Source organism: Tupaia chinensis, unplaced genomic scaffold (assembly GCF_000334495.1).
Source record: "Tupaia chinensis unplaced genomic scaffold, TupChi_1.0 Scaffold149922_1, whole genome shotgun sequence".
Taxonomy (NCBI): domain Eukaryota; kingdom Metazoa; phylum Chordata; class Mammalia; order Scandentia; family Tupaiidae; genus Tupaia; species Tupaia belangeri.
In genome coordinates, this window is record NW_006209766.1 from 1149739 (window position 1) to 1161623 (window position 11885).

An 11885-nucleotide genomic window follows, 5' to 3' on the forward strand; every position below is an offset into this window, starting at 1 on the left:
TTGTGGCCCCAGGCCGCCCGGTGTCCGGAGCTACTGGCTGGCTCGATCCGGTTTGCAGGTGGGGTGGGGTGGAAGTTCGCCTTAAAGTCCCAGACAACCAACCTGGGGTCCAAGGAGGAGGAATGGTGGGGATGCGCGAAGGTTCAGAGGGTTCGGGCCTGCAGCCTCAGTCTGCCTGGTGTCTGGAACTCTGTTTTGTGTATGTTGAACCATCTTTGAATCCCTGGGATAAATCCTACTTATTTATGGTACATACTCTTTTCTTTTTTCTTTCTTTCTTTCTTTATTTTTGGGAGAGATTTTTGATATAGGGCACATTCACTCACCAGAAAGACAGAGATAGAAAGCGAGAAATCACCCCATGGGGGGATGGCCACACCACAATCCCTTCTCCTCCATTCTCCTCTCAGGATCTTAGGCACGCACACACACGCACCCGGCGTGAGTTTAAGCCACCGGGTCCGGGACTCGAACCGCAGTTGACTACATGGGAGTCCAATGACATAGCCATTATGCTAACTGCTGGTCCCTGGTGTGTACTCTTTTTTTAGAGAGAGAGAGATTTTGCATGTGTGCTCACCAGAGAGACAGAAAGTGAGAAATCACCCCCCATGGGGGATGGCCATGCCACAATCCCTTCTCCTCCATTCTCTGCTCAGGACTTTGGGCATACTTGCACATTGTGAGTTTTAAGCCACCAGGTCCAGAAATCAAACCACGGTCAACTACATGGGAGTCCAGTGATGTAACCATTATGCCATCTGCTGGTCCCTGTGTCTTTTTGACAGTTCGAACTACTTCAAAGGTGTGTCTTCAAGTTCAGAGAGTCTTTCTTCTGCATGGTTTAAGCTGTTGTTGATCCTGTCTATGAAATTTGGCATTTCCTGTATTACATTCTTCATCTCTAGGATTTCTGTTTGATTCTTTTGGAAGATGTGTTTTTTATATTTAATCTTTCTTCATATTACACATTTTTCCCTCGATCTCTTTAAATGGTTTGTCTGTGTTCTCTTGTATCTTGAATTTTGTCATAATCAGTATGCTAAAATTCATTTCCAACATTGCTGTTATTTCCTGCATTTTCTCCATTGTTAGTGTGGAGTTAGTATGCTCCTTGAGGGAAAGATAGTTCCTCGTTTCTTCATGTTTTTGTGTCCCTTTGTTGATTTCAGCATTTGATGGTGTACTTACTTCTTTCTAATTTCTAGATCAGGTTTTATGGTGGAAGTATTTGGATTTTGGAGTTCTAGGTGAGGTTAGTATTGTATACTGCTATTCCATTTGTAGAGAGAATGGGTTTTCTCAAACCAATGGTGACGTCTGTAGAGTGGTTGCCTGGGTTCTCAAACCCTCTGTAGGGAGTAGAATTCTCCTGTTGGGGAGGTAGTTGAGTGAAGATATCAGCTGAAAATGAGTAATGACCTTTGTCTTGGATGAGTGGCTATGAGGGATGTCCCTAACACACATCTTGCCCTTCTTCACAACTCATATTCTTAAGATGTTTTGTAGGATGGGAAACACACAGATGAGAATACACAGACCCCAAACTGAATGACACCAGAAGATTGTCCTCTTCGAAGATAGGAATTGATAACCAGGCCAGCAGATGGCATGGAGGGTAAGGTGGCTGGATCCCACATGGCCTACTACACAGTTTAAGTCCCAGACCTAGCAGCTTGAAAACATGCCAGACAAGTGTCATGCTTGTCCAGTATCCTGAGAAGAGAATGGATTACAGTATGGCCAGCCCCCCGAGGATGACTTCTCACCTTCTCTCTCTCTCTCTGAATTCATCTGTGATCAGATGAATTGTTCATCTTATTACATGCCTGAGATGCTTGCTTTTCATTCTTTTTTGTTTGTTTGCTTTTAATTAGAAATAAAAATGGCTTATTTAAAATGAAAAAAGTAAAAAAATGACAAATGTTAAAAAGCTGACCAATTCATCAAACATCACAAAATAGTTCTGTTTTTAAATTCATGCCTATACGCCACCAGGGAAACCAGGTTTTTTAGCGTTAGCTGCCTATTCCTCTTGCTTTGAGCACAGCAATAAAGTTTACTTTCTTTCACCATAACCCTGGGGTTGCATTTTGGCTTGTGGTGACAGGAGAGTGAACCTATTAATAGTTTGTGTTCTGTAACAGATTCTTGTTATTAATATGATAGAAGATAAAGCACGGTCAGAAGATAAAGGACCAGGTGATACTTAGTTTGGGTAGTCAGACTGAGAGGACCTTGCTGAGGCAATGTCATCTCAACAGAGACCTGAATGAAGTGAGGAAGCAAGGGAAGGAAGGAAGGAATGAGTCATGCAGGCAGAGGGAGCAAGCTAGTTCAGGGAGCCCAGGGAGGCTATATGGCTGGAGAAAAGTGAGCAAAGGGATGAGGGGAAGTAGGAGATTAGGCCCAGAGGAAAGTACTTGGGATTTTTTTCCTGAAAACACTGGGAAATCATGGGAGGGTCAAGAGTAGAGAGATGGTATGATCTGATTTAACACAAAAGAGATTCTCAGGGATCCTGGGAAGAGAATTTGTGTTTGTTTGGTTGTCATTGGTTTGAGGGAGGAGCACCCAGGAATGTTGTTGTAGGTTTATCTTAGGGTGTCAGAAAATGCAGTGGGAAGTCTTAATGGGAGGATAATTATCAGAGCAGTATTTTGTGTTCACTTCTCAGAAGTGTCTAAGGACATTTTTATCTCTGTAAGAGCACCATGTCAGCCACCAGAATTCCCAGCCTTGGCCCTCACAGCTGAGTGACTTCAGGCTGTGAATTGAATTTAGCTGTCTTTGCTGTTGTTACTTTAAGATATTATCGCACATTATGGAGCCAGCACACAGTCTGGTGGCCAACTGAGCAGCTGGTGTTGCGTACCTGGTGGCTTGGAAAACATGACAGGTGCACGTACATGCATGCCCAAAATCAAGAAAGAGGGAGAGATGGAGAAGAAGATTGCGGTATGACCATTTCCTAAGGGTAGGTGGATTGGGGGGAGTGCTTTCCTGCTTTCCTGCTTTCCTCTCTCTTCCACTGGTTTTCCTCCCCCACTCTGCCTCTCTTCAGGAAGCACATGCACCTTTTGGCAAATTTTAAAAGATATATTATGAAATATTTTCATTTTTTAAAAGTTTGCTCATTCATTCATTTTTTTTTTCCATAAAGAGCAAGAGGGAGACAGACAAACAGCATCCCCAACAGAGTCTTGATACTGTTTTTCACCCATAGCCCCAGCCAGCCCCACATCACAAGCATGTGTATGCAACTCAGGGAAGTCCCATAACCCGCCCATGTTCCAGTCTCACAGTGTTTTATCACTGCGCCACCATCTGGCCCCTTACAAAATACTTTGAACACACATAAAAGTATGAGAAAGCATATTAATAGTATACATTACCCAACTGTAACCCATCTTATTATTTTGGTCTCTTTGCTTCAGACTTATTTTAAGAAATAAAACAGGGCCAGCAGGTGGCGTGGAGGTTAAGGCACTGGATCCCACATACCCCGCTGAGCAGTTCGAGTCCTCAACCCAGTGGCTTGAAAATCACACTGTGTGTATGTACATGCATGCCCCAAATCCCAGAAGATTGTCCCTGGGGAGCAATTTCTCACCTTCTTTCTCTCTCTTCCTTTCTGGCAAGTGTATGCACCCTATAGCAAAAATGAGAGAGAGAGAGAGAGAGAGAGAGAGAGGAGAAGGAAGGAAGGGGAAAGAGAAGAAAGAAAAGAACGAAAGACACAAGAGTTGAAGCCCTGGTTGTACCTTCTTGATTCCATTTTCTTTGCTGAGGTTCTGCTACTTCCTCTCTGAGTGCTCTTGGAAAATTCACTTTACCTTTCTGAGCCTCAATTTCCTCATCTGCAGAAGAGTGAATATTAATTTTCTAAGTATGACTCAACCTGAGTCATAAGTTGACTAAAATTGTGTAGCATTACAGTTACAGCTACCACTTGCTATTATGGTAACTTTTGGCTAACGCCTATTGAAAGTTCCTTAACCTCTACGAAGATTGGCATTTTTGTATTGGGTAGCATTGGTCTGGTATGCAGTTACTCCCACTTTACAAATAATGAAGATCCTGACAGAGTGGTCACCCAGAAGTCACATAGCTAGTAAAGTGGTAGGAACAGAATTTGAAAATGTGTCTGATTAATTTTAAAATGCATTTTTTTTCTTTTTTCTTTTTCTTTTTTTTTTTTTTGGAGAAGTTTTTGCTATAGTGCGTGCGCTCGCCAGAAAGACAGAGAAAGAGACAGAAAGCAAGAAATCACCCCCCCAGGGGCGATGACCATGCAGCAATCCCTTCTCCTCCATTCTCCTCTCAGGATCATGGGCACACACGCACACACGCACACACATCCGGTGTGAGTTTAAGCCACAAGGTCCGGGACTCGAACCACAGTTGACTACACGGGAGTCCATTGAAATAGCTATTACGCTAACTGCTGGTCCCTAAAATGCATGTTTTAACCACTAAACTGTGCTGCCATGAATGCCGTCAGCAGCTGCCCATCATTCTCAACAATGGTTTTCAAACTTATTTTTAACAAAATGAAAGCATCACTTGACTCAAAGTCTTAAGTAAAACCCCAGATGATAAGCAAAAGAAGGCAGGACCAGTCCAGTTAAAGCAGAGGTAATGTCAGGACGTGGCTTTAAGCCCGCTCTGCCAGGCACTGACTGTGTGAGCTTGAACAGATTACTTCATCTCTCTGAGATTCAGTGTCTTCATTTTTAAAGTGAGGATAATGTTGCCAACATAATAGGGTTGTTATGTGGATCATCTGAGATAATGTATGCAAAGCACTTGGCATAGAGCCTGGCTCGCGATAAGAGCCAAATATGAGTGGCTATTGTTGTAATTCTAGCCATAGTTGTTAACACCTTCAGGAGGCTCTTCACTGACCACAGCCTTGCATTCCAGGCCCGCCATCATCTGACCCAACCTGCATTTCTAGCCTTCAACATGTACAATATAGGCACGCTGAATCACAATGTTCCCGATCCAGTATCCTGTACTACCAGTTCTGTGTTTATGCTTTGCACATGGGGACGGGAGGGGAGAGGAGGTCCTATCTCCTCTCTGCTCCAAAAGTATACTTTTTCAATTTTTAAAATATTGGGTTTTTTTTTAAGGTTTTTGCCATAGGGCACTAGCATTCACTGGAGAGAGAGAAAGAGAGAGAGAGAGGGAAAGCAATAAACATCCCTCAGGGGAGATGACCATGCAGCAGTCCCTTCTCCTGCATTATCCTCTCAGGATTTCAAGCATGCATTCACACATGCCTGGTGTGTTTCAGGTTGTCGGGTCTAGAACTCGAATCGGTGTTGGTCATGTGACAATCCAACACCTTCACCACCACAACTCATGCTGGCCCCAATTTTTAAAATATTCTGAAAACCTTTTTATTATAGCACCAACTTGGTGACTGAGCAGTAACACTCTGCTTGAGTGATGCTGGATCCATATGGAAGATCACAGGTTTGGTTCCCTGGCCCCAGTGCATACCCACTGGGCTAGCTGGGCAGGCTAGGGGTGTGAGGGAATTGTGACGTGAGAAACACGTTGACAGTGCTAGTGTCTCTCTCTCTCTGTCCCTCCCCTTGACTTTCTCATGTTCATGAATGAAATAAATTTACGAAAGCTTTTTAGAGAAATTGTTTAAATATGTAGAAATAAAAAGCTAGTAGAGTGAGCCTTCATGTACCTATCATTTAACTTTAGTGCTTACCTACCTATTTTCTTTGTACCCCAACCTATTCACCCACTAGATTATGTTGAAGTAAATCTCATGTTTTTTTTTTTTTTAATTTGGCTGAAGCCTTGTTCACTTGCCAGAGAGAGAGAGAGACACTGAGAAAGAGGGAGGGAGAAAACACCCACCATGGAGCATAGTCATGCTGCAATCTCTTCATTTCTCCCTCCTTTTGGGAATTTGGGCATGCATGTACACATATACCTGCATGTTTTTCAAGTCAGCAGGCTCAGGGCTGGAAACATGTGGTCAGCTGTGTGGAATCCAGCAGCCTTAGCCACCAGGCCATGGGCTGTCGTAGAAATTCTGATGTATTATTTCATCTGTAAACTCATCAACATATATCTGTAAAAATTTTTCAATTTTTAAGAATTATTTTATTTGTTATTATTTTTAATTTGCTATAGGGCACATGTGCTTCCCAGAGAAAAAGAGAAAAAGAAAGTGAGAAAGCAAGTTGCCAGGTCCAGGACTCAAACTGTAGTCGGCCATATGGGAGTCTAGCACCCTAACCACCACACCACCTGCTGACCCCTAAAAATCTTCTTTTTTAAGGGAACCAGTAGTTAGCGTAATGGCTATGTCGCTGGACTCCCATGTAGTCGACTGCAGTTCGCGTCCCGGACCCGGTGGCTTAAAACTCACACCGGGCGCGTGTGCGTGCGTGCCCAAGATCCCGAGAGGAGAATGGAGGAGAAGGGATTGCGGCATGACCATCCCCTCTGGGGGTTGATTTCTCACTTTCTGTCTCTATGTCTCTCTCTGTCTGTCTGGAGAGCGCATGCGCCCTATAGCAAAAACCTCTCCAAAAAAAAAAAAAATCTTCTTTTTTAAACATAACTACAGTTAACATTTCCACATCTAAAAAAACTTTAAGTTTCTTATTATTGATCTGTCAGTGTTCAAATTTCCATCTCATAAATCTTTTTCTTTCCCAGTTTATTCGTTCAAATCAGGATACAGACAAAACTTAGACATTGCTTTTAAGTGATGTGCCATCTAAATCAGTTATCTTTAAGTTTCTCCTCACCACCCTTTTTTTTTTTTCCCCCTACAATGTTTTTGGTGAAGAAATTGAGCTATCAGTCCTCTGGAATTTATCATGGGAAATGCCAAAGGGATTTTCTTCATTTCTTTGCTGTATAGTTCTTTACCATGTTCTTTTATTTATTTATTTATTTCCTGCAAACTGATAGTTACATCTGGATTCCAGAGGTTTAATCAGATTTTGGTTTGACTTTGCAGAGAATACTTCTTAAGTAGAGCTATGTGCTATGTGCTTTCTGTTGCACTAGATCTGTGAAGGCATGTCTTATCTCTCTATCCATCTATGGGCTCATGGGTTGTCAGCATGATCTACCCTTATAAAGTTCACTATCTCTCCATCAGCATTTCCCTGAAACTTTTTTTTATTTATTTACTTTTTGGAGAGAGAGATTTTTGTTATAGGGTGTGTGTGCTCACTGAAGACACAGAGAGAGAGAAAGAGAAATCACCCCCTAGGGAGGTGGCCACACTGCAGTCTCTTCTCCATTCTCCTCTTGGGATCTTGGGCACACACACATACATGTCCAGCATGAATTTCTTTTCTTTTCTTTCTTTCTTTTTTCTTTTTTTCTTTTTTCTTTTTGAGAGTTTTTTGCTATAGGATACGTGCGCTTGCCAGAAAGACAGAGAGATAGAAAGCGAGAAATCACCCCCCAGGGGGGATGGCCATGCTGCAATCCCTTCTCCTCCATTCTCCTCTCAGGATCTTGGGAATGCATGCACACATGCCTGGCATGAATTTAAGCCACCGGATCCAGGACTCGAACCATAGTCAACTACATGGGAGTTCAGCAACATAGCCATTATGCTAACTGCTGGTCCCCCAACATGAATTTCAAGTTGTCAGATTCAGGACTTGAATGATGGTCAACTATGTGGGAGTACAACGATGTAATTGTTACATTATCTGCTGCTCTCCAGTTCAGCTTTAGCCACCATGCCACCTGCTGACCCCTGCATTTTGTGTTTGTCTTGTAGGCCCTTCATGAATGCCCAGCTCAAAATGTGCTTCCCCTAGTTTTTCTTACCTTGATTCAAAAGTAATTTCTCCCTCCGGTGATATTTAGCTCATGTTTCTAAGGCATCTAGCATTTTCTCTTCATGTGCTTCCTTTATCATCAGCTGGGTCATAAACTCCCTGAAGGCATTCTGCATAGCACCTATGCACACAGCACAAAGGCAGTGCTTCTCAAACTTCAGTGTGCATCTGCATCATCGGGCCGTCTTGTTAAAATTCATGTTGATTAATTGGTTCTGGTGTGGGCTGAAATTCTGTATTTCTTTTTTTATTTGTTTTGTCTGAGAGGGAGATTTTCACCACAGGGAGCATGCATTGGCCAGAGAGAGAGAAAGCTAGAAATCACCCCTCAAGGGGGATGGCCACACTGCAATCCCTTCTCCTCCATTCTTCTCTCAGGAGCTTGCGCCCAGCATGAGTTTGAAGCCACTGGGTCCAGGACTCCAACCATGGTCAACCACAGGAGCTCAGCAATGGAACCATTATACCACCTGCTGGTCCCTGAAATCCTGTATTTCTAACTAGCAAGCACCAAGTGATGCTGAGGTTGCTGGTCCACAGACCACTTTGAGTAGCAAAAGAGTATATGGTAAACGTGAGAAATCCATTTCATTCATTTATGAAGAAGTACCTACTCTGGGCCAGCCACAGACTAGGCCCTTTATGTTAAAATGCAAAGGATTTTTCATGTGTTTGTTTGCTTTATAAGGGAGTGCTAGTTTTTAACATACTCCTTTGAATATGTAATAGACACATGATAAAAGAAAAAAAATTTTTTTTTCATAAAATTGAAGAGAGTACACAGCAAAAACATCTCATTCTCCAGAGGCGATCACTATTACTTCTTGAGTTTTATTCCAGAGATACGTTATACATACAGGGGTATATGTGAGGGGGATTTCAAAAAGTTCATAGATGGCAAAATTGGAATTAAAGACAAATTTATTTTGTATAAAAAATTTTGAAATCCAAGGGCGTGGTGGCGCCCGCCCTATGGCAAAAATGAAATTAAAGACAAATTTATTTTTGGTGTAAAAAATTTTGAAATCCAAGGGCATGGTGGCGCCTGCCCTAGGGCAAACATTTTGAAATCCATACACAGTTTTTCCTAATACTCATTTTCCATGCATTTTTGAAGACTCCTTGTATTTGTGTTATATGTTTTAAACCACATGGCAATATACTGCTCTATCCCTTTCTTTTTATCATTTTACTGTGTTCTGGAGACTATTCCATATCTCAACATGTATCTATACATCCTGTGTATTAGGTAGTATGGTATCCACACAAGGTGCATTGGTCACTGTTTTGTTTTAGGTTTTTGCCATAGGGCATGTGTGCTCACCAGAGAGAGACAGAGAGGAGGAAAGTGAGAAATCACCACCCCCACCCCCAGGGAGACGACTCTGCCATAATCCCTTTTCCTCCATTCTTCTCTCGGGATTTGGGGCACGCATGCACACACGCCCAGTGTGATTTTTTTAAGCCACCAGGTCAAGGAGTCAAACCACTATCAGTCATCTGGGACTCCAGCACCTTAATCACCATGCCACCAACTGGCCCTTGTTGCTGTTTTTATGAAGAATACACTGAAGCATTACTACTTCTTGGCTGCTTTCTCATTCTACACAAGCCATTCCCCAGGAGAACAGGTATCCAGCCTCCCATTCTTTTAATCTTCCCCATTACCTTATCCAGGTTGGTGCACTTTTGTTCATTTCATCTGATGTAGCATACATCCACACTCATTTACTCAAGCATGTCTACACCTCTCCCCCTGGCCCAGATTCCTGTCTACCTAGACTCCATTTTTTTATTCTGTATTCCCTCAACACTTACAACTTAGATATTCTCTTATATTCATAACATGTTACTGTGAAATACAATATTATGTAAGTGTGTATAAAATGTGTATATTTAGGAGTCACCACAATCACCATCAATGACGCTTGAGTTCCTCAATACTCATCTGCGCCACCCGCCCACCACACACTCTGTCATCGTAAGTTGCCATCATGGTAAAGCTTGCTAAGGCTGGTAAAAATCAAGATGACTCCCCCCAAAAATGGCTCTTCTTCCAAAGGAGGTAGAAGAAGACAGCGAGGATGAGGAAATGTCAGAAGATGAAGAAGATGATAGCATTGGAGAAAAGGTTATCATCCCTCAGAAAAAAAGGCAAGAAGGCACCACAACTCCAGCAAAGAAGGTAGTGGTTTCTCCAACTAAAAAGGTTGCAGTTACCACATCTGCCAGAAAAGCAATGGTCACTCCAGGCCAAAAGGCAGCTGCCATACCATCCAAGAAGACAGACCAGTCAAAGCAGTCACAACACCTAGCAAGAAGGGAGCCACACAGGAAAAGCATTGGTAACAACTCCTAGTAGGAAGGAGCTGCCAACCCAACCAAGGGGGCAAAGAATGGTAAGAATGCCAAGAAGAAAGACAGTGATGATGGGGAAGAAGATGACAGTGAGGAAGATAATGAAGATGAGGATGAATTTGAGCCAGCAGTGATGAAAGCAGCAGCTGCTGCCCTGGCCTTAGAGGAGGAGGAAGAAAAAGAGGATGAAGAAGAAGCTATGGAGACCACACCAGCCAAAGGAAAGAAAACTCCTGCAAAAGCTGTGCCTGTGAAATCCAAGAGCATGGCTGAAGATGAAGAGGATGATAAAGATGAGGATGATGAGGATGAAGATGATGAGGGCAAGGAAGATGAGGAAGAAGAAGAGCCTGTCAAAGAAGCTCCTGGAAAACAAAAGAAGGAAATGACCAAGCAGAAAGCAGCTCCTGAGGCCAAGAAACAGAAGGTGGAAATCACAGAATCAACTACATTCTTCCATTTCTTTGTTAGAAACCTGAACAATAGCAAATCTATTCCTGAATTAAACATGGCTATTAGTGAGTTGTTTATTTAGTTCATTTTCCCATCTTTTAATTGGATTAATCATTTTCTTCCAGGTAAGTTGCTTGAGTTTTCTGTGTTTTCTGGTTAAAAGTCCCTTATCTGAGGCACAGTTAACAAAAATTCTCTCCCATTCCAAGCGTTGTCGATTTACACTAATTACAGTATCCTTTGCTGTGCAGAAACTCCTTAATCTGATATAATCCCACCTGTCTATTTGGGGGATTATTGCCTGTGCTTTAGGGGTCTTGCTTAAGAAGTCTTTGCCTACCCCAATGTCTCCCAGAGTTTCCCAAGCATTTTCCACCAGTAGTTTTACAGTTTGTGATCTTAGGTTTAGATCTTTGATCCACTTTGAGTTGATTTTTGTTAATGGTGACAGATAGGGGTTCAGATTCATCTTTCTGCAGGTAGATACCCAGTTTTTCCAACACCATTTGCTAAAGAGGTTTCCCCTTTCCCAGTGGATTGACTGGTACCCTTTGTCAAAGATGAGTTGGCCGTATGTTTGGGGGTTTATTTCTGGAGTTTCTACTCTGTTCCATTGGTCCTCATGTCTATTTTTGTGCCAATACCATGCTGTTTTGATAATCACAGCTTTAATATATTTTGGGGTCAGGGAGTGAGATGCCACCTACTCCAGTCTTCTTGTGTAGGATGGCTTTAGCAAAATGGGGTCTTTTATGGTTCCAGGCAAATTCTATGATTGTCTTTTCTAGATCTGTGAAGAATGTCTCTTGGAATTTTATCTCTATTGCATTAAACATGTAGATCAATTTGAGCAGGATTGCCATTTTTATTATATTGATTCTGCCAATCCAGGAACATGGGATGTCCTTCCACTTTTTAGTGTCCTTTTCAATTTCCTTCTTAAAGTTTTCACAGTTTTCCTTGTAGAGCTCTTTGACTTCCTTGGTTAGTTTTATTCCTAAGTATCTTATACTTCTTGTGGCTATGGTAAATGGAATTACATTCTTCAGTTCTGTCTCTATCTGCTTGTTGTTTGTATATAGAAATGCTATAGATTTTTTTAAGTTAATTTTGTATCCTGCCACTTCATTGTACACATTTATTACTTCGAGAAGTTTTTTCATGGATACGATTGAGTCTTCTATGTATACAATCATGTCATTAGCAAACAGATAAATTCAGCTCTTCTTT